This window comes from Suncus etruscus, chromosome 9, assembly GCF_024139225.1.
Source record: "Suncus etruscus isolate mSunEtr1 chromosome 9, mSunEtr1.pri.cur, whole genome shotgun sequence".
Lineage (NCBI taxonomy): Eukaryota > Metazoa > Chordata > Mammalia > Eulipotyphla > Soricidae > Suncus > Suncus etruscus.
In genome coordinates, this window is record NC_064856.1 from 13380697 (window position 1) to 13404598 (window position 23902).

General features: G+C 47.0%; 1 protein-coding gene across 1 annotated transcript in view; it reads left to right on the forward strand.

Annotated features, from left to right (window-relative positions):
* Positions 1–23382, forward strand: part of STK35 (serine/threonine kinase 35) — a 42771-nt gene extending 19389 nt beyond the window's left edge. Inside the window, exon 3 of the mRNA XM_049779354.1 lies at positions 22175–23382. The gene's annotated coding sequence lies outside the window, so the exon portion shown is untranslated. The remainder of the gene's footprint in view (positions 1–22174) is intronic.
* The last annotated feature ends 520 nt before the right edge of the window (positions 23383–23902 follow it).

A 23902-nucleotide genomic window follows, 5' to 3' on the forward strand; every position in this document is an offset into this window, starting at 1 on the left:
GAAATTATCTTTGGAGTGAGTCACTAACAATTCTTTAATCTGCAAACATTGAGTACCTTCCAAGTGCCAGGCCAGTTTATTCTGCTGCCCTTGAATAAAAGAGTATTAGTCCCTAAAACTCAGTTTGGTGGAGTATCATGTTAGAACCCTAACTGGGTTGGCTAGACAGCGTTTTAATTGTATTTCATGCTGTCTCTTCCCATTTCTAGCCCATCTTTTCCACTTCTAAGAAAACCTCTTAGAATTCAAGTTTGCCTTGGGGTAGAAGGACCTGAATTTGGGTTAGCATTATGGAGTTGTCACAACTCATTGAGATCAAGACTCCCATTTGGACATCCGTATTCGAAATCTGTGCTGGGCTATTTTGGCATTAGCTAAATAGGAGCGATTCTTTTTTGGTAAGTGAAATAGGTAATCTTGTGATAACTGTAGGAACAGAGTTATTGCTATGCTCCCCTGGCAGCTAATAGCCAGTAAATGGTCATTTGGTGTTCCCTTGGCCATTTCCTTCCTTGTCCTTTTTTTCCATTTTCTTTTCTTTTTTCTTTTTTGGTTTTTGGGCCACACCCAGTGATGATCAGGGGTTTCTCTTGACTATGTTCTAAGAAAATCGCTCCTGGCGTGGGGGACCATAAGGGACACCAGGGGATTGAACAGTGGGCTGTCCTAGGCTAACACCAACAAGGCAGGCACCTTACTGCTTTGCGCTACTGCTCCAGCCCCTCTTCTATTTAAAAGGCATATGTATTTATGGGTCTAGACCCAGATCTTGATGACCAGTAGCTGGTCAGAAGAGTCAAATAAATTGTTTAAAGAAAATTTTGATCTTATTCGAGTTTGGATGAACTGTTGAGTCCAAACCCTTTCCCCATCTCCAATGCAGCTTTACAGTTGGAGAGGCTAATTCCTCATACTCATATTTAGTGGGAAACCACTTGCCAAAGACTGCTTAAGATACAGAAGATGTTGAGCTAAACATACTGAAATGCTTACATTTGTGGAGCTTATATTCTATTGGATAGACAATACATAAGGTAGTGTTTCAATTCTAAGCAGAGGAAGACCAGAGCTGGGTAAAGATCAGAAAGCTAGAAAAGAGCAGAGTGGTCCTCTTTGAGAAAGTGACCTGCTGTGGGTAATGATTACAAAGAGCTCAGGGGCAAGTTGTGATTATTTTTGGAGAGAGAGGACCCATTAGGAGAATGGAGAGTGGCAAACTGGGAGCCAACTGGAGTGGTCCTGAGTATCATTCCAAGGATTTGAGCCTTTACTGGGTGGGATATGACTCTGTGTTTTCAGTCTTCTCATCTTATTTTCTGAGAGGGTCACCACTGTAATCAACATAAGGTAACAGGCGACAGGTGAGTTGTCAGGAGATCCCTTTAATCCAGAATCCAAATAATGAACAATACTGAGGGGAGGCCTTGATTTGGTTTTGGGGGGAATGTTCAAGTCAGCCAGTAAGAATTTCTGTTTGATTCAGTGAAAGGTTTGAGAGCAAAGAAAGGAGAATGGGTTTTTAGCCCTGGAAGCCTTCGAGAGGATAAAGTTGCCAGCGAATAAATTGGAGAACAATGGTATGAGATTATAGAGACCAGAGGAAAGGGAATTAATTAGGGTCTTAAGTGTAGGGACAGATTTGATTCTTCTGTCCCAGAGCACATCATGCTTAATCTCTGGAGTCTGAGAATAGGGGGTGGGAAATGCCTACTATACTAAAGTAGATGATTGGATGATTAGAGCCACAAAGAAGAGTGGTGTTCTTCTTTTTTTTTTTTTCTTTTTAACTAATAAAAGTACAAAACCTTATTCCTAGCTAACTTACCAGTAGACCTTTTGTCAAGCAGTGTAGGAACCACGAGAAACACCTCAGTGATGTAAGATTGCAGATAACGGGCCTGGAGAGATAGCACAGCGGTGTTTGCCTTGCAAGCAGCTGATCCAGGACCAAAGGTGGTTGGTTCAAATCCCGGTGTCCCATATGATCCCCCGTGCCTGCCAGGAGCTATTTCTGAGCAGACAGCCAGGAGTAGCCCCTGAGCACCACCGGGTGTGACCCAAAAAACAAAAAACAAAAAAAAAAAAAAAAGATTGCAGATAACAGGGGCTGGTGAGGTGGCGCTAGAGGTAAGGCATCTGCCTTGCAAGCACTAGCCAAGGAAGGACTGTGGTTCAATCCCCCAGCGTCCCATATGGTCCCCCCAAGCCAGGGGCAATTTCTGAGCCCTTAGCCGGGAGTAACCCTGAGCATCAAAAGGGTGTGCCCCTCCCCCCCCCAAAAAAGATTGCAGATAACAGAGTAGTACTTAAGTTGAGTCTTAAATGGTTTCCAATACCGTTTTTTGTTTTGGGACCACACCTAGCGATGCTCAGGGGTTACTTGCTCTCTCACTCCTGATGGTGCTTGTGAACCCTGTGCACTGTTGGGGAACAAATTAAGTGTGGCCACACATAAGGCAAGTGTCTTACCCTCTGTGCTACTGTGTACTCTTGCCAGCACAGGTTTCCAAATTTTATAACAACAAATTTCCATTTATGGAATTTCCTTTCATGCATTGAAACCATGGGATTCCTGTGATAAGAATGCTCTTTAATGCCTAGCTTCTTCATCTAGTGGAAGTCTATTTGGGGTCACACAACTGAATTTGGGGTTTATGAAGTATTGGGCACAATAAAAAGTTTCTGAACATGCAGTTACCAAAATTCAGTTGTGTAAGAATCTGAGGTGTTTCTGGCAGTACTTGGATACTGCCTGTGCTTTATTTTTGGGCAAACAAGGGGATACAAATGGACAAATGGCAAAAAAAAAAAAAAAATTAAGAACTTCGATTTAGTGGACTCTCCAGAACTGAATTCCATTTCTATCAGTGTGACCTTAAACAAGTCATTTCTAGTGCAGTGTTTTTTGTAGTTGTTGTTTTAATTAAAACAAAACTTTTGTTTTGGGGACATGCCCAGTGGTGCTTAGAGATTATTCCTGGCAGTGCTCTGAGAACCATATGGGATGCTGGGGATTGAATCTGCAAGCAAGACAAGCTCCCTACCTGCTGTGTTACCGCTATGGCTCCATTCTTTGCTGTGATCTTATCTTTAAATTTAGTAGCTCGTTTGTTGTACTGAGATTGTTGGGAGCATCTCAAGAGGTTATGAAGGTGCACTCACTTTATAAACTGCCTCAGTGTCATTGTTTGAGTTAGGTATTAAACACTTTTCTATGTTGTGTTGTTTATATGCCCCTCAGAAGAATAAGTTTTAGTATCTTCTGGATTACCAAATGACTTAAAAACAAACCAAAAGAAAACCACCAAAAGCTGCTCAGGGCAATTCTGTACAGTTACTTGTTCCAGAAAAAAAGAAAAAAAGAGTATTTGTGTTTAAATATTACTCAACCATGGGTCTCATCTCACCCACATTTGTCGCTTTAGGAAGATGTGTAGTAATTCCTAATGGTTCCCACTAGCAGACCACATCCTCACCCATAGCAGGAAAGCAGCCAAACTGATGTTCCAGGTGCCACAACCCACATTTACTGGGCGGGTGTTGTGGGATGAGGGCATCTACATTCATGGCCAAGTTTGCTGGTAATACACAAACCTTGGTTACTAGGGCTTTTTAGAGCCAGGTCCTTTGGATGATGTGTATTTGGAGTAGGCAGCTCAAGCCTGCTGAGGGAAATCAGATGTTGGTGTGACCCAAAGGGTCATAGAAAATATTCTTTGCTGCCTATATTATCTTGATGGCTGTCTAACACCTGAGAAAAAATGGATGAGATTTCTTATTAAAGTAATAAACAAAGTTATATAGACACAGACATGTACATATGCACAGACATGCTTTGGGCTACCATCCTGGATGACCCGCATCAACCCTTGGAGTCATGCTTCAGCTTTGGTTTTATGAAATTTGTGGTTTTATAAAATTGGTGTTTCTGGGGGAGGGGTGTTCCTAAAAACCTTGCTGGGTCCTATACAGTCTTCAGGAATTCAAAACTTTATGAGCCATCTGACACTCCATATCTTGTCTGGGCCTGATGCAGCTGGAGTGGCCCATCAAGATTTTTTTTTGTCTGCCTTTTGCTAGAATTATTTCCAGATTGAATCACATTGTCAGTTTAGTGAAAGATTATTGGAAAATGGGGGGAGGGATGAACAGGATTAATGTGGTTTGTTTTAAACAAAACCGTCCCTGAAGGCTAAATTAAACAGGGGTGTTTGTTGAAAGTCTGGGAACCCAGACCTAGCTAGATCAGGCTTTGAGGCCCCTCCCTGGTATGAGCTTACCAGAAGCTCAGGAGATCCTGTCCCTCCCTGTGGGCCATGCAGGAGGAGCCCATGGGGAGATTTGGTTCCTAGGGCTGTGAGACTCCTGGAGTCTCCCCTCTCCGGGTCAGAGTCAGGCTCTGAAGGGAGGGCAACATGCCAAAGATGATCATTAATAATTGGCTCTGTGTTGAGTCTCCTTTGATCATTATTTTATTTACATTTTTCAAGTGACTTCTGAAGGTCATAGAAGCAAAAGTGAGATTTGAACCCACGTCTTAAGTCCAGAGCTATTGAACCTATATATTGCTTCCTTGAACCAGGCATTTCTGTTGTTTTTCATAACCAAACCCTATGAGCACCACATTAAAGATGAGGACACTGCCTTGCACTTAGTAGGTTTAAGGAGAGTAGTAGGGTGTTTGGTTTGTGCATGGCTGACTCCGGATCACATGCCCTGACATCCCATTTAGTCCTCTGAGTGTGGCTGGGTGTGGCCCAAAAACCCAACCCTTTAAGCCCCCCACCCCACCAAAAAACTAAACCCAAGCCAAATAGAAGAAAGCCTCAGCATGTTTTCCCATCACTTCATGCAGCTTGGAAAGACGGGCTAACTAGCCAACAACTCCCAGAGGGTTGATTCTGAGAGTGACTCCATAGGGCAGCCTTGAACTGGAAAGGGGCCTCTGGCTACTGTGTTTTTCTGGGAGCTTTGCTCCAGGTCGGGGAAAGACTGGTGTTACAAAGGCCAGGTGGCTCCCAGATGGGGCCTTTGCTCCTACTATTGGCAGCTGGAGGCTGAAGCCAGCATCAACAAAGGAATCTGCCTTAGTTATGTCGTGGGGACTCCAGGGATAGTCTGTTTCTTGAACTTCTGCGGGACATCAAAGCATTTATGCCCCAGGTCAGCTACATTCCCACCACTCCCTCTTTAAGGCCCCACCTAGCCCAGAGATCATTCCTTTGGGATGTTTCAACCCAACCTTATAATCACCCAGCTGTATGTAGAGCTGCCTACTGGTTGGGGTCCTTCCACTACTCATTTCCTCTTTCCCAGGGACAGAAGACACTCCATCCAACAGAAACATTTCATCCTTCTCAGACTTGCTTCCAGCTTTGTGCAGGCCAAGATCCTGCCTGGCACTTTCAGTGTCATTCCCAAATTAAGTACTTTACATATATTATTGCTACATTCTTTGCATGGCTGTTCTGTGATTTTTTCATCCAGCAGATGTTAGTGCTGGGAATCACTAAGATTGACAGGGGCTGGAGACAGAGCACAGTGATAGGGCGTTTGCCTTGCATGCAGCTGATTCAGACTTTTTTTTTGTTTGTTTGTTTGTTTGTTTTTTGGGCCACACCTGGTGTTGCTCAGGGGTTACTCCTGGCTATGCGCTCAGAAGTCGCTCCTGGCTTGGGAGACCATATGGGACGCACTGCGGTCCGTCCAAGGCTAGCGCAGGCAAGGCAGGCACCCTTACCTCAAGCGCCACCGCCCGGCCCCTCAGCCGATTCAGGACCGATGATGATTCGAATCCCAGCATCTCATATGGTCCCCTGTGCCTGCCAGGAGCGATTTCTGAGCTCAGAGCCAGGAATAACCCCTGAGCACTGCTAGGTGTGACACCCTTCCTCCCCCAAGAAAAATTAGACAAGAAGGTATCTACCCTTCCCTTTGCCCTGTATAATACATTTTGTTCTGTTTTACTTGGGGGAGGGACAGTTGGAGCACACCTGATAGTGTTCAGGAGTTTTCCTTCCTTGGTTCAGGTGACACTCCTGGTGGTACTTAAGAGACCCTGTGGAACTGATTCAAAACAGGCATCTTAACCCCTGTATAATCTCTTCAGCCCCACCAATCCGTTTAAAAGCCATTTCGGATAGTTTTCTTTTGAGCTGCCCAGAGGGGTTGCCTCCAGCAATGTCAGATATCTCAGCAGAAATTAGGGTACAGTTCTGCCCTGATGCAGACACCCCAGTTCTGACACTGTTCATGCCCAGGAAAACCTTCCACTCCATTAATTATGAGCTGTAACCACATTAATTATGAGCTGAGGCCTGCCTCTACAGGGGACTCATTGGTTATACTGAGACAGTCTCAGACAGAGACAGGGAAGGCAAAACTGGGGAGAGAAGGCTTCCACATAACCAAGAGCTGGACAGTAGACAAAAAACCCTGAGCAGGGGTAGGTCAGTGACCCAAAGACCACCTAGGGCAGTGGTCGGCAACCTTTTTTTTTTTCCAACTGAGCCAAATCTGGGAAAACCACGATTAAAATTTATTTTGAGAACCACATTTTTTTTTTTGTTTTGTTTTGGTTTTTGGGTCACACCCACAAGCTCTCAGGGGTTACTCCTGGCTCTATGCTCAGAAATTGCTCCTGGCAGGCTCAGGGGTCCATATGGGATGCTGGGATTTGAACCACTGACCTTCTGCATGAGAGACAAACGCCTTACTGCCATGCTATCTCTCCTGCTCCCAGAGCCACATTTTTAAAACTGAAAATACATATGATGGTACACTGTTTTTAGTTTCCTCTTGATAACCAAAATGTGCTGAAAATTTGAAACCCTACAATATGGAGATGAAATAGGTAAAAGAGAAAAACCTTTTAACAATCTTTAAAAGCAAGAACAGTGTTCCAGAGAAAAGTAGTGAGAATATTCTGTATGCAACTATCCACATAGGTCGGGAGGATACAAATAACACAAGTAATAAAAACTTTAGAAAGATATTATTTATCGATAACGTTACATTCCATAAAATTTGCTTTACAATGTAGAGAAAATTACATTGTGACAATGACTGACAAAGTCACAAACTAATATGAACAATGGCCTTGCATTTCCTTGGATAGTTTGAGTAAGTCAGGTTTGTATGTTGTTTTTAATTTTAGGCACGATTCCAGGTTCTCATCGATGAGATGATTTCTCAATTTACTCTTGATAAGATTCATTCTTGAAAACGATTGTTCCTATAAATATGTAGACCCAAACAAGGAAAGAACAAATGCTAGCTTTTTTAGTTGATTATATGAGTCAGGAATACTATTCCAGGTGTTAAAAATCAACATATCTTCTCCAGGTCTTTCAAAGCAGACCACTTGTGCTATGAACTAAGTTCACATTTGTGTTTTCCAAACTTTTTTTTTTTTTTTTTTTTTGGTTTTTGGTGGTGTTTTCCAAACTTTCTAAATTAGCACAAAGACGTCCAAATTTCGAGCTCCATAGTTCTTTGTTTTTTAAAGCTACCAATGCAAAGCTACCGATTTCAAAGGGAGAAAAATTTAGTTCCGTTACAGTGGCATCCAGAGGTTTTTTTTAACAAAGGCTAACGTCACTTTGCTGTTTCTGAAATCCTGAAACCTCTTGAGAAAAGCTTCCCTCATATTTAAAAGTGCTGTTTTAAAATAGGTAATGTCAATATCGGACTTATTTTCTTGGCGATGTCTCAACAGGTTTGGAAAGTGAATCAAAGTTTCTCTGTCAAAATCTTGAGCAAAAACAGATACTTTGTTTTCAAATGAAATAACTTCTTCTAACATTGAAAAAATTGTGTTTCCTTTCCCCTGTAGTTTATGATTAAGCTGATTTAGATGTGAAGTAACATACACCATGAAATACAGTTTTTGAATCCACTGATCATTTGTTAATTCTGGATAGTGAACACCCTTCTCAAGGAAAAATGCTTTGATTTCTGATAATAAGGAAGCAAAACATTTAAAAATGTTTCCAAAATGTGCTGAAAATTTGAAATCCTACAATATGGAGATGAAACAGGTAAAAGAGAAAAACCTTTTAACAATCTTTAAAAGCAAGAACAGTGCTCCAGGAGCCGGAGAGATAGCATGGAGGTAGGGCATTTGTCTTTCATGCAAAAGGACTGTGGTTCGAACCCTGGCATCCCATATGGTCCCCCATGCCTTCCAGGGGCGATTTCTGAGCGAAGAGCCAGAAGTAACCCCTGAGCAAAGCTGGGTGTGACCCAAAAACCAACAAAACAAAACAAAACAAAAACAGTGTTCCAGAGAAAAGTAGTGATTTCACTGAAAGGAAAAAAACCTATTGACACTTTAGTGTGTGCTGCAAGAAACCAAGCTAAAATACACACAAAAATAAAAATGGTACTTTGTTAAAGGCATATGATATATCATAAAGGAATTTTGATAGAGTGCCTGAAACATTTTAAAAATAATTTTTATTTAAGCATATTTGTTACAAAATTATTCATACTTGAGTTTCAATCATAGAATGTATATCACCCTTCACCAGTGCACTTTCCCCACCACCAATGTCCCTTGTTTTCTCCCACTTCACCCTCCTCTGCCTATGCCAGGGGCAGGCATTTTCCTTTTTTCTCTCTATCTCTCTTTTCCTTTATGACACTGAGGTTTGCAGAACTTCCTTTATGACACCGTGGTTTGCAATATTGTTAATTAAAGGGTACCATGCATGCCACTTATCCATTTTCAGCATCCAGTTCTTGTCCAGAGTGATAAGTTCCAACTATCAATGTCATAATGTACCTTTCTGTATTCTGACTAATCTCACCACTATTTATGGCAAGCTTCCTATCATGGACTAGTCCTCCCATCCCTCATCCCTATTTTCTCTAGATATTATTACCATATTGCCATTTATTATTCTTATATGCCACAAATGATTTTTCTGTGTCTACACCTCTCCTTCTGACTCATTTCACTCAGAATAATAATCTGATGTGTTGATGTATGTACAGATGATGTACTGTGCATGGCTCAGTGTTTTTGTGTAGTTACAAAAAACAGAAGTTGCACACCCGTACATTGTATCCACTCATTGTATGATAGACTGAATTCAAAAAAACTCCCTGCTGAACTAAACTCTGACAGATGACGCAGTAAAGATAATTTGTGAAATTCACAATTGTGATCAAATCCAGGCTATTCATCACCCTGAGTAAGAGTATGGATGCCCACTACTAGCATCTTCTCCATGATGAAGTGAAGTGGCTGTTAAGGGGAAAGGTGCTCTCTCACCTTGTTGGCAAGAGGGAAGAAGTAGTGCAGTTCCTGTGAGAGCAGAACTCTGACTTTGTACAGCCCCAATTGGACAAGGAATGGGTAGCTAAGCTTGTGTATTTGGCAAACGTTGTTCATTTTCTTTATGAACTTAATATTTCTCTGCAGGGGAGTTTCACAAGTAGTTTTTCCAGTGAGACATAAGATGGATGTGTTCAAAAAAGAATCTAATTTTGGGATTGCTGTGTGTGAGGAGATATTGAAATGTTTCCACTCTTGTGAAATATTTCTGATTGGCACTTATATTATGCAGAAAGTCATAATCAATATGAAAAACAGCATTTAAGGGCATTAGCTCACAATTTAATCATGAGTACTCTGAACATGAGAATCTACGGAAAAGAAAACTCTGGGTTGATAATCCCTTCATGGAAGATGCCCACTCTTGTGCAAAAATAGATTATGTGTTTTAAGATCACTCCAGGCACTATATTTCTAAACCCTACCCAACCTGGTCTGAAGAAGCAGGGTAGCAGGAAAGAAATAATAAACCAAGCTAGCCAGGAAAGGATGATCATGGAGTCCATGGCATTTTACCTTGTACTCTCTGCCTTGAGTCCAAAAAGCTAGAACACCTCTTTCTTTATTAAAACCAATTCCCAATACCAGGAGGCTTCAGGTCAAGAGAGAGAGAGACAAAAGTACATTTCAGTGGGCTTTTACATATCAAAGGAAGAGGTTTAAAAAAGGATGACTTTGGGGGAACACCTTTGTTTAGGGTTGATACTGGGTATCATCTTATACTCTTTTATACTCTTGGAGCTGGCCACCGGGGCTGTACATGGGGTTCACACTGACAGAGGCTAGGAGCAGATTGCTGACTCCTGGAGTGGCTGCTCTGCACACAGAAGAGCCAAATTAAAAGTGTCAAGAGCCGGATGTGGCTCTCGAGCCGCAGGTTGCTGACCACTGACCTAGGGGGACACCACACTGAAGTGGATTTCGGTCCAACAATAGGGCCTGACCTCAGGCTCTCACATCCTCTCACCCTCTGCTGCTTCTGGCATTAGACTGTTGTAGGTGAATTTTAACTTGGTTCTTGGCAGATGTGAGGGTTGGAGTAAAAAGTAAGCTGTCTGGCTTTCCCTTAAGCCCCAAACCGAGTGGGTTCGGCCCAAGAGCCCTAACACTTAGGATGGTGTCTCTGTAGCTTTCCTTGATGAAGTTGGGCCCAGAGCAAGTTTAGTAAAGGCTTTGGGCAGGTACGTGCCCCGTGTGGAATGTCGGAAGCTGCTTCATCTTATCAGTGGACATGAGTTGGACTGGTTGAGGCCAGGGGGAGAGGCAGACCCAGATAAAGTGGAGGAAATGGTTCTGAAGGAGATGTCTAAGGTTCCTGGAGGGAGGCTTGGGGAACAATGTGTAACAAGGTGACCAATGAGGAGGCACCTATCAGGTCTTGGCAGACACTGAGACTCTCAGCTCAGGACTCAGCTATTCACATAAGTAATGAGATTCCCCTATGGGTTGCAGGGGCTGGGGACGGTAATGACCAAAGAGGGCAGCCACGTGCCAGCTCCCAGCTTTCCTTTTTGTTTCCTGAGGGTGGGGTATTGAGTCCTCCAGCATAGCTGGAATTCAGAAGTCGGGCAGACCTTAAAGCTGCCAGCCAAGTTTAAAAGAAATCGATACCATAAAATACTGCAATGAATCTCCCAACTCGAAAGGAATTTCACTTTCAGTGAGAGGTGCCAGGGGAAAGCTATAACTCACGCCTGAGCTGCACACAGGTCAGAATTCTGTATTTTGTTTCTTTGTAAAAGAAAGTGATGTCTGGGGACGTGGCTGAAGGAATGGGCTGGAGCCCCGGGCACTCGGCAGTCAAGAGGGAATAAATGGTTGTTCCGCTTCAGTTGTGCTGCCTTGGGAAGCCGCAGAGAAGCTGGGGCAGGTCATCCTGTGCACGTGTGTGCTTGTGTGTGGGCAGCTGTGTACTCCTAATGACAGGACTTGGGGGGGTCGATTTCATGTGTTGGGTGGTGACCTTTGTTGACACTATCCATTGTAAAAAGTCAGACAGTGTGAGCCCATTGACTCACTACACTTGCTTCCCTCCTTTCAGGAAAAAGAACACCCCTAAGTCTCACACATAGCACCCTTCTGTTGTCCCCTCATCACCCTGAGCCAGACATGTCCAGGACATGTCCTCCCAGAGAGTGAGACTTGGCAGACTGCTGGGGTTCCAAGTGACATGCTCTCAGATCTTGGCAGTGTCCACGACCTCAGCAGCAAGGCCTGCCCAGCCCTGCCCCAAATCTAAAGAGGACTGGAAGTCACAGTGATTCCTCATTTGTTGTTAGTAACCAGTAGCTTGGATGTGACTGCTGTTTGGAAGGAACCCATAGTTTGCATGTGGTAGCAGACATGCAGCGAAGCTGCCACGCCCCAAACAAACAACAGACTGATTTCACCTTCCCCTAAAGTTATTTGCAACTTTAGCCCAAAATCATAATCCAGATACCCCCAACTGAGAAGCTCAGCTTCTGGGGCTGGGCACCCCCCAAGCCCCCTTCCCGAGACAGGGCATAAAGCCTTGGGACTCCAGTACTCTCATTTAGGAAGGGCAGAGCTCAAACTCCCATTTCCCACCCATTCATACTTTTTTGGGGGGACCCACACCCAATGGTACTCAGTACTTCTATCTACATTCAAGAACCTCCTTGGGACCGGAGTGATAGCATTGGAGGTAGGGTATTTGCCTTGCATGCAGAAGGACAGTGGTTCTAATCCTGGCATCCCATATAGTCCCCCAAACCTGCCAGGAGTGATTTCTGAGCCCTGCCGGGTGTGACCCAAAAACCACCAAAACAAAAAAAGAACCTCCCCTGGCAGGCTCGGGGACCTTAGAAATGCTGGAGGTTTAATCCACACCAGCCATGTGCAAGACAAACCCCCTTACAGCTCTTCCAACTCAAACTTTCCTCCATGGAATGAACTGAGGGTGTCATGATAGAAATTTCTGTGTAGTCAGTTGGGATTCTGACCTCAGCCCACTCACATATTAGATATGGCCATAAACTCTTGTCTGCTTTCCTGGCTTCTCTCAAACTCCCACCTGCCAACACAGTGGCCCTGAGATAGCTGAGTGCTGAGGCCTCTCAAAGAGCCTGGCCTCTGCCCAGAGTTGGCAGGTAGGAGATGGTGCTTCCTCTGAGTGAGACTGAAGCTGCCCATGCAGATGACGAAACCATCTTTACTTTGCCCGGTCAGGCAATGGTCAAGGAATGGTCCTTCATGTCTGGGTGTTAGACATGCAGCCAGCTGCTGCCTCTGCTCTCACCCCCACTCACTGCCCTCGGGAAGCTTGAATTGAGACCCAGGTCTTGCCAGATTCTAGACCTGGTTTAGACTTATGCATGACTTAGTGTGGAGACTTTGATCTAGGCATTCACATCTAGAACACCAGGGAGTCTCAGACTAGTGATGGTTTGGGGGCCCATGTCTGGGTGGGGGGGTGATGAGTTTCTATTTCTAGCATCACTGGAAAGGGCTCCCTAAGCAACATCAGGTCCAAGCATTGAACTAACCATCTTTCCTGGTTGCTTGAATTAGCTCAGGAGAGGGAGGCCCCCCTCTCCTTAAAGGTCAGGTACCCACTCACCTGCCTTCCTGCTTCTCATTGAATGGCAGTGGACATGTGAGGTCTCTCCCTTTGGGCATTGTTTCTGTAGGGGAGGCATGACCCTGCACCCCCTTGCTTCCTGGGGGCTAGCGCTTGCAAGGCAGACGCCTTACCTCTAGCGCCACCGCTCTGACCTCGGGTGCTCAGTATTTCTTTCTGACACTAAAACATGAAGGATAAGACAGGTGCCAAGCAGAGGGGTGAGATGGTGAGGACAGAGAGAGAGGGGAGGAGGAGAAGAGAAGGGATCCTAGCCCAGACCTGATCATGCCCGGCTCTGTAGGTCAATGATCTCTAGCCACAGGTCTGTCTTCAGAGCTATTGTATGTAGATCAGGTGGTGGGAAGAGGTGGATGCTACTATAGGTCACGGAAATCATCAGAAGGCGGGTCTGGGTTTTGGGGTACCAGAGCAGAAGATATTCAGAGGGTACTCCTGGTTCAGTGCTCTGGGCTTGCACTTTACTGTACTTGGGGGAAATCATGTGGTATGAGGGCTTGAGCTGGAGGCATCTTCTCTCCAGAAATGTGTTGTCTGAGTGCCAAGTAGAACTGGAGCAGGCTGGCATGGGAGCTAGGCACCACTCCCAGCACTAGGGTTGCTCGGCCATGGTACCTTCCAGATACATGTGGGGGATTGGGAAGGATTTGAAGGACCGATACAAGAGGCAAAGGAAATATGACTCAATGATGACACACTTGGCTATCCTGGGAGTCCTTAGGTAGGGACGGGAGAGTTATTTAAAAGACAGCAAAGTGGGAGAGGGTAGTGGGGGACCAGGGTGCATAGATGGGGTGGATTATGTTGATTTTTTTGTGTAGGTCATGTCCAGCAGTGCTCAGGGATCACTCCTGGCTGGGCTTAGGGAACTAACTATATGGGGTGATGGGGCACCGACTCACATGGACGATGTACAAGGCAAGTATCCTATTCACTATACTTTGCTCTGGCCCACTTAGAAGTATTTTGATACACCCCTCCTCGGGGGCTCTTTGGGGTGAGCTTTGAGAGGTGGGGTCACTGGAGGCTGCAGAATGTCTTGGGGCTGATCGCAGACACCACATGACCCCTGTGATGGGGCTACCTGCCCAGCCTGGTGCTCTGCAGTCAGCTTCTCATTAGATGACTGATGTGCCTGGCCCTTCTGTGTCTGAATCCGCATATGCTCTCAGCTCTAATCAGCGCCCAGGAACACAGTGCTTTGTTGTTGTGTTTACTTTTTAGAGCTGAAAAAACCTGTGCAATGTCCTGTCACATGGTATGCGGTGCTTCTAGAGAAAGCAGCTGGCTGATGCACACATCCCTTGCTCTATTTTTTGTACTTATGTAATATCGGGACCATGATTGCTCGCTTTTATAAAATTGATTTTGAGAGCCACTTTAATTTGTAAATTGGGGAACCAGTTTCTATTTTTGGTTAAGGAAAGGATGGCAGGGCAGAGAGGCTTCTGATCTCAGTTGCCTTCAAGGCTCTGGGTATAAGGGACCCTGCTGAATCTGACAGGAGGTTGATTGGGAAGGGCATTCAGGGCCATCTTCAGCCCCCTTCACCCACGGCTTTGGGCACAGGTGGAGTGGCTGTGCCCACTTCCGATCTCCCGGAAATCAGTCTGGATCTGGGTAGGGGGCATGTGTGCATTCATTTAGCAAATAATGACTGATCTTCTGTAGCTTGCCAGTAACTTAGCAATCACTGTATTTGTTTCTGGGTCGTGGGAACAAGCTGGTGTGCATCCTGGAGCTTTTTGCAGGGTGGAGGGATGGAAACCTCCCAAACAGTAATCAGGGTCAGGGCCACACCTGGCCTGCGTCCAGAACTTGGCTGGTGAGGTAACACTGCTCCAGCCTAGCAGTGCTTGAGGCCATCAGGGGTGCTGGGGGAGCATTGAGCGCCAAGTATAGAACTTGGGAGTCAGGCATGTGCCCATGACCCTTCAGCTGCTGCCTCCCAGCCCCTGGAAATCTGGAAGTGTGACTTAGTGTGCACGAACCAGGCTCATCTGCACTCTCCTTCCATTTCAGATCTTGTTGAATCTTCCCAGGTGTGAGGAACGTCACCCAATGTCACCATGAGTCAGGGTGAGCAGAGAACCAGTCCAGGGGCAACAGTCCTGTATCCGTATTCCCAAATCTACTTGGGGAGCAAGCTGGTTCTGTTGAGCCAGTGGCAATGGACTTAAGATGACCTCAAGAATGGATGGTGTGGGGGCTGGAGAGATAGCACAGCAGTAGGGCATTTGCCTTGCACACAGGTGATCCAGAATGGATGGTGGTTCGAATTCCGCCATCCCACTTGGTCCCCCAAGCCTGCCAGGAGTGATTACTGAGCATAGAGCCAGGAGTAACCCCTGAGTGCTGTCCCTGTGACCAAAAAAAAAAAGAAAAAAGAAAAAACAAAAGATAAAAAGAGGAAGGAAGAAGGAAGGAAGGAAGGAAGGGAAGAAAGGAAGGAAGGAAGGAAGGAAGGAAGGAAGGAAGGAAGGAAGGAAGGAAGGAAGGAAGGAAGGAAGGAAGGAAGAGGGAGGGAGGAGGGAGGGAGGGAGGAAGGGAGGGAGGGAGGAAGGAAGAAGGAAGGAAGAATGGATGACAGCTGCTGAAGGCAGTTAGGAGCCTGTGCTTCCATATCATCAAGACAGTGGTGCTCATAGAACTTCAAAGCCTGTTTTCTACTATAGGCTGGGCAAGTTCCTTATTGGCAAATTTGCCATCCCCATTCCCTTCCCTGTAAAAGGATGCTCAGGGAATCCTGTGGTACAGACCGAAGCACAAGAAATGGAGGCAATATCAGCAGCCTGCAGTGAGAGTTGGGTGAATGATATCTCTGGGTAGAGCCCCCCATCCTGTTTGTTTTTGCCAGATCCTCCCAGATTAATCATTTGTTTTCACTTCACTTCTCACTAACAATTTGCAGTGCCCTTGCCTTTCCCTGGGAGAATTCCAGGTCCCCCAGTGCATTGCTTCGGCCACTTGCTGTAACCAGATCCCATATGTTTCCCTGCACCCAGACCATTGCGGGCTTGACCTTGTTGGACTCTTGCCTGTCGTGACCACAAATTGTCCTGCACACAGCTGGAAGCACAACCTGTCCCCTGAGTTGCCCCATAGCCCTCTTGTTCTTGGCATAGGGCCCCAAGGGAGAACCCCCAACACCCCACTCAGCCTTGTGGCTCCCCAGAGTGGCGTCTGCTCATCACAGCAGTTGCAGCTGAACCTCAGTCTCTTTGGGGACCAATTGAGGCCATTGGCAGCTTTCATTTCATTGTCATACTTCATAAGTTGAAGATGGGAATTAGGGAATCCCAGTAGCCTATAGCCAATTACCAGAGTTGTTTTTGGAAACCAACAGTTGCCCCACTTATTTGATCTTAGTGTTTTTTTACCCAGTATCAATTTACCAGCTATGGTGCTTAGAAAACAGACTGCAATGCCCTCCCGTGACTGGCTCCTCATGTCCCAGATGCCAGGAGTGATGTTGGAGAGGAGGGATGATATATGGGCGGTCTTGCTTATTACTAGTTCCTAGAGATAGCCAAACCTTATTGCTTTTTTGTTTTTGGGTCATACCTAGCTAACCTCAGGGGTTACCATCAACTCTTCACTTAGGGATCACTCCTGGCAGTGCTTGAAGGACCCTGTGGGATGTTGGAGATCAAACCTGGTTGGCTATGAGCAAAGCAAGCGCACTACCTGCTGTACTATCATTCCTGTCTCTCACTTTGTTTTGGTTTGGTTTGGTTTTGGGCCTCACCCAGTGACACTCCTGGCTCTGTGCTCATAAATTGCTCCTGGCTTGGGGGACCATATGGGACGCCAGGGATTGAACCAGGTTACGTCCTGGGTCAGCCACTTGCAAAGCAAATGCCCCACCGCTGTGCTGTTGCTCCGGCCCCCTCACTTTGTTTTTAATCAGGGACATACCCAGCAGTGTTTGGCCCAGCAGGGCCTACAGTACCTTGGGTACTACCAGGGCCATATACCTGCCATGCTTATTGGAGTTAGGGCCTTGCGCATGCTCATCCATGTAACATGCACCACATTAGGATCTCTCCTGGTCTCCGAACCTCAGCATTTGGGGCAAATCAAAAGTAAAATCTTCCAGAGCAGGCAGCTGTGGTGATGTGGTTGCTGTAGTGGCCAGGGGGAGCCCCTGTGTTTAGAACAACCTAAACAACTGCCACTGTACAAACAACTGTAAAGAAGCAGCCACTGTCCTGGTGCAACTTCCTCACAGCCTTGAGATTAAGTAGACCACTGTTTGCTCTGAGCCCCCTCCTAGGTTTATGTCTGCCCATTCTCATTCTGCCATTGACTGTGCCCTGGACCTGCAAGTCTCACATTTGTCCTCTAGAACAGTGGTCCTCAAACTATGGCCCGCAGGCCACATATTGTATTTGTATCTGTTTTGTTTTTTCATTGCAAAATAAGATATATGCAGTGTGCATAAGAATTCGTTCATAAGTTTTGTTTTCACTATAGTCAGACCCTCCAGTGGTCTGAGGGAACTGGCCCCCTGTTTAAAAAGTTTGAGGACCCCTGCTCTAGAAGAACAAACTCCCCCTTAAGTGGAATGTGCAGAAGGCCTGCTCATCTTTTACCGCCAAGTACCAGCAGTCCCCCAGTTTGTGCCACCTGAGACACACAAGACTGCCCTGTCCTGAAAGAATCTAAAGTCTGGGGGATATGATCAGAAGCACCTCAGCACAGCTGCTACGGATATGGCTGTTCCATGCCTGGTCAGTAAGCACCATTGATGCACTGGGGTGCCATCACCGAATATTAGGTACCTGCATAGTCACTCTACCCCGCCCGTCATCCCCCCACACACTCACACACACTACAAAGTTGGATGCTCCCCCATTTCTACCATTTCTAAATTGAGAAAACCGGTGCTGATCAGAGCTGGGCCTTCTAGCTCAGCCCTCAGGCCTTCCCAAGCCTGAGGGACCCCATTCTCATTTCCCTAGGATGTGATGCTGTTTATCTCTGTACCCACTCTTAAGGCCCCCATCCACTATGCTGAGGGGCTGGCACTGCACAGCAACCCCAGCTTTGCCTGGCCTCAGCACTACTGTAAGTGTAGCTGCCGTTGTGCCTTCCCACCCTCATCTCACTGATTGGAGTTGACAGTAGTGTCGGGGCTGTGAACCCCAGAGGGCTGACAGCCCAGCAGCTAACTGGTATGTTAAGTCAAGGATGAGTCAGTCTGTGCTAATCCTCCTGAGAAGAGACCTGCCCTTTGTCACCCCACAGTGATCGCCAGATGACTGTCTCCTCTGGTCAGCAGAAATTTGCACTGTAGATAGAGATTCAATTTGCTATTAACTGGCTTCTGGTGCATGTGCCCCCCGTGGGTCTGTGACATTGGCTACATGGGGTGTAGCCATCCTTTTGGGTAACTTAGATTGTTGTATGGACCACGGAGAAGTATTTCAGATGCTTTGTTTTCCCCATCTTGAAGCCTGCCTGAGCAGATTAGCAGGTTCTAAGGATATCTTTGTCATCATCTTCCAATTCTATTTTATTGGGATAAATACCTAGTGGTGCTCGAGGATCATGCAGTTTCAGGGATTGAACCCAGGGTTCTTGCAGGAAAAGCAGATGTTCCAGCCCTTTGAGCAGTCTCCCAGTCTTAGCTAGCATCTGGCTGCTATCCTGGGGTTGTTGTGGTAATGGTCTGACTGAGGCTTACCTGACTCAGTGACAAGCCAGTGTAAAACCACTTTCCATCACCACCTCTGACACAGGGCTGACACTTTCCTGAATTCTTTGATACTAAATTGAGGGGCCAGAGCAATAGCACAGCAGTAAGACATTTGCATTGCACATGGGCAACCCAGGACGAACCTGGGTTCAATTCCCAGCATCTCAGATGGTCCCTCGAATCTGCCCGGAGCAATTTCTAAGTGCAAAGCCAGGAGTAACCCCTGAGCACCATTGGGTGTGGCCCCAAAACAATAACAACAACAACAAAATAGAGTTGAATTTCAGAACCAGATTACACCAGTAATGCAGCTAACAAGTTAGATGCTGAGAAGGGCCTTTTCCTTGAACAAATCCTCTTCATTTCAGTAGATCCTCAAAATGCCCTTAACCACGCATCCATGTTCCAGTAAGAGGGGAGGACTCCAGTCAAGAGAAGGGCTCAGATTTGAACCTGCCATTATAAGTCACCTCACTGGTCCACAGTGATCATTCAAGGGCTAAGTGGGCATACTTTACATGTGAGAGACCTGCGTTCGGTCTTAGCACCATACGGTAATCCTAGACTCTGCCAAATGTGGTGCACAACCCTCAAACTGAAGACAAAGGAAAGAACGAACATAGTGTGACTCTCAGGGATGTACTTATTTGTGTATTGGAATTCTGTGATCACCAGTCTGACACATTTCAAAGGACAAACAAATACAGTTTTAAAATGGGGGTAGAAGATGGACCCCATAAGCACAGCCTGTTTACATTTACTTGCATTTTATCATGGGAATTATGCATTGTGGTGCACAGACTACATGGAGCCCGTCTTGTCTGAACTCTGCTCGTTGTCTGGTGACCCTGTGCCCCAGAAACGTAGCTGGGGCAAGTGCTACTGGAAGTACCACAGATGTCTGACGTGGTCAAATCAGAATTAATTTTTTTTCTTTTAGTTTTTGGACCACACCTGGTGGTGCTCAGGAGCCACTCCTGGCTCTGCGCTCAGAAATCGCCCCTGGAAGGTTTGGGATGCCAGGGATTGAGCCTGGGTCCATCCCAGTTCAGCCGCTTGCAAGGCAAACATCCTACTGCTGTGCTAATTTTGGCCCCCAGAATTAATGTCTGATCATTGCATGCTGCCAAGTGTCTCAGTGACACACCCATCCTTGCAGAAGCTGGGGTTGAGACCCCATACATGCTCAGAGGAACCTGAAGCCAGCCTACCGCGAGTCCCTTTCTGGGAGATTGTGTTCCAGAGGAAGGAATTAGAGGGACTTAAGCCCCAAGTAAGCTCTTGTCTCTTTGGAAGCTCTGTATGTCATGCTGGTGCATGTCAGAAGCGGGAGCTGTGTGTGCGGGTGGTGGGATGGACTCGGACTTGGGTCTTCCCTCCCATCTCGCTGCCAAGTGAAGGTGTGCCTCATTTCCAGCAGGGCTGGCGAGGGCTGCTGAGGTGTTGAGCCTACGGGACCACACTAAGTGCAACCCGAATGAACATACTTTGGAGAATTAGATAAGTTGGATTTGATGAAGGATCTTGCCAAAAGCCTAAGTAGTAAGAAGAGGAAGAAAGAAACCAAAAGGGCACTGGCTTTTGACTTGGCTGACCCGAGTTTGATCCCTCACATCCTTATATAGTCCGTGTACAGAGCCAGAAAAGAGTCCTGAGTACCACCAGGTGTGATGCCCACATGAAAAGAAAATAGAGTCACAGACACAGCAGACAAATTGCATGTCAAGGGCAAGGCCAAGCCTCAGCAGTCTGGTCCTTTCCATTCATGCCGGGACTGTCCCACTGAACTCATTGAGACCCCGAGTCTGACAGGCTCACTTGCCCGGGGTCCAAGTGGGCTCTCTTGGAGCACTTGGCTTGTGAGGAGCTAGAGTCTGCCAGCACGACACTGTTCTCATTACAGAGCAAAACTGGTAGGATGGGAGCACGCCATATTACAGACAAAGCCAGAGAGAGGGTCAGGGCGCACCCTCACTCAGCACTGCCTGGGTTTGTGCTTGCCGGGCCCTCCCTCCCTCTCCTCAGAGATTCTTGTTGCCATGTGAATGTGGGCACAGCCCACTGTTTGCCACTTAAGCCCAGAAAGTGGTTCTCCCATAAGGTGGTTCTGAAGCCTCTGCCCTTTCATTTCTCCTGCAGTGTGTCATCGAGCAGATAGAGCCTTTGCTCAAGTCTCTTATTTGGGGATTTGTGATTTGTTGCCTCCTCACTTAAATAATACTTCAATGACCATCTTTATTCATAAAGCCCTTTTCATATTTAGGATTATCTGCTAAACCAGCTTTTCAGAAGAGGAATTATAGGAATTATACACACATGTATACCCACACACCCACACTTGTCTTCCAGATACTGGGAGACTTGCCTCCCTGCAGCACCTGCACCTGGCAAGCCCTTGAGAGCCAGCCAGCTCCTTCCTAATTCCTCAGAGGGCCTGGGCAGTCTCATGGAGGGTGTTGTTTCCCGCTCTGCACCGAGCACTTTTTGGTCATCACTCCACACAGATCTCAGAGTCATCCCCTGTTTTAATGGAAGACATGAGTTGTCCAGTATCCCCCACCCCACAGCCTTCACAGGCTTCCCAAGGCCTCCCAGCACAGCGCCTCTGGCTTGTCCCTCAGAAGAGAGCCAGTGTTGGAAGCTCCTGTGAGTCAGGCTTGCTTGGCTTCAGGTGGGCCATATTCACTCTCCACCCGGGCCGGGCCATTTTCAAAAACAACTTGAACTCTGGGACCTCTTAGACCAAGTGCCTCAAAGGCAGAGGATAGACTTCTGAGGTGAGACCTGTCCCCCAAGGCTCTTCCCGCGTGAAAGCCAGTAGGCTGGGTTCAGCTTGGAGTCTCACATATGTTTATTCTGAGTCACCTGTGGAATTAGGTTCAGGTGATGAGACCAAGGAGCAGAGGACATAGGTGAGACCAGGATCACGTGGTAGCACCTTCAGAACCTTCCTCTTCGCCGCTGCAGCGTCTGCAGTAAGGCCAAGGGGGCAGCACACAGCTCAGCACTGCCAGGTTCTGAGGCTTGCCCGGAGTCTTGTTTCTGAAGCAAGGTAAGTACGCAGGAGAGAGTTAGGGATGCATCCCTGCTTGCATACAGCTGGCTTGGGGGTCGAGGGGAGAAAAGGGAACTGAGGGAACAGGCATTTCTGCATAAAACTAGGAATAATCTAGAGAAGAGCTTCTCATGGGGGACAAGGGCGCCCAGTATAGTCGAGGGGGAGCCACAGGTGAAAATTGCATCTCTGTGGTGGGGCTGCTTGAGACTTGTGGGTCAAAAAGGAGACGGGAATTTGATTGGGTTTGTAGCTGGGAGTCTACCTCAGTCACATCATCTGAAAGGGAGATGGCGAGTGTCTCCAGCAGGGGGCAGTAGTGAAGCCATATTATTTGTGTGTGCGTGTGCTTGTGTGTTGTGTGTTTTGCTCAGCCGCAGCACAACTCATTATGCTCAGTTGGGCTGGACGACGGTTGCAAGCAGGATTTCTAGTCCACTAACCAGTGTCCACTCCTCCCCTGCCTTTGTCTTACAGGCTGATCCTCTGGACCCACAATCTCAAGTCTGCACAGAAGATGGCAAAGGGTACAGGTGGTGGTGTGGCTGTTGGCGATTTCCCGACCCCTGGGTCTCCAGCACTGTGAAGCTTTTCTTTGGCTTCTCCTCTATTCCTTTCATTTTGCTAAATTCTAAATACGTTACTGTCTCTTCTTTCCCCTCCACTGCCACCCCCACACCCCAGTGTACATGACTAAGATGTAGAAGAGCAAGAAGCCGTGCTGTGGACAGGCACCAGTTTCTCTGAAGAAACACTAAGGACAGAGCCTGTGTATAAATTTCACTTTGCATTTTTCTGAGCGGTTGGGGGCTGATTCGTTCTTGTCCTTTCATGTTCTCATCTGTCTGTACATGTCTCTCAGTTCACTTACCCAGAGAGGGCCTGCCCCTCCTTGGACCACCTGGGGTTTCTCTTGGACTGTGAATTGGGGAGGTGGGTCACTGAGACCTGCAGAGACCTTTGAGCCATCTCCCACCAGATGGAGGTGCCGTTGGACTCTCAACTGCTTCCAGCCAGCCCTTGGGCCTCAGGACCGATCAGAGACGAAGAAGCACCTTGAAGAGGAGGGGCACAGCCTGAGAACTTCAGAAAGGAGACCACACGCATCCATGGTCTTGTTCTTCCTCCATGGAGGGAGGCGCTGGGACTCCCAAGAAGAATTAATCCCTCTTCTACCAACCCCTTCCCCTCATCCCTTGTGCCACCCAGATCTAAGGATGGTGGCAGGTAGAGGTGACCATCTTACACTGCCCTTTTTGTTTGTGGCCTTCCCCCAAAGGCGGTAACCCCAGGAAAACCTTCGTGCCAAACCTCTGCCCAGAGTGCAGCTGGCTCTTCGGTGGATCCCTGTCACCATGTGAAAGCCACGCTGTCCCCATCTCCAGTCTCTGCCTCCGCTTCCCGGATGTGCCTGTCAAGTTGTCAGGGTCATGGAGACTGCCCAGGTTCTTGGGATCCCATGGTGACTATTGCCCTAAGAACAGGGAGTGTGATCTGAACTGGCCACTGTCGTCCTCGTGAAAGGGTTGTATAGGGACATAGCAATCAGGCACCACCTCCCCGCAACACTGGCACCTTCTGTGCTGCTGTCAGGGAAGGGGAGAGGGAGGTGTCTGGGAATCAGGTCTCTCCATCACCCCAAAAATCCCTGTGTGTCTGCCTCTTTCAGGGCTCGTGGGCCTGGTACCCCTTCCTGTGTGGGCGGTTTTTTGTTTTTTTTTTCTCTGGCTCACCCGAAGGACTATCACACCCTTATGAAGAAGTAGGAAGAGGTCTCGGAGAAAAGGAAAGGATTTCTGTTTTGTGTGTTTCCGATTTGTTGTTTATTGTTATTTTCTCTAAACCCCACGTGGGGTTGGTTGGAGGGCTTTGAAGTGGGTAGCATGTGACCTGGGGGGCTTTTCCCTCCCAAGTGGCCAGTCTCTCAGCCATTCTTTCTGAGTAGGAAGAGACCGGCACAACATCGGATAAAACTCTACAAGATGCTCCCCATCTTCTAGCCTTTTCTTCAGCCCCTGAAGTTTGCAGCCTTCAAAATGGGCTGCAGGCAGAACTAGGCCCTTTCTCTATAGCCAGGATCCATGAGGCCGTCCATGTGCACCCTTCACATTTCCCTTTTGTTTTGTCTTCTCTTGGGATCATGTTGTCCCTATATCTGAACCCCCAGGAAAGAGCCCCGCATTTAGGTGCCTCCTACCCTCCTGT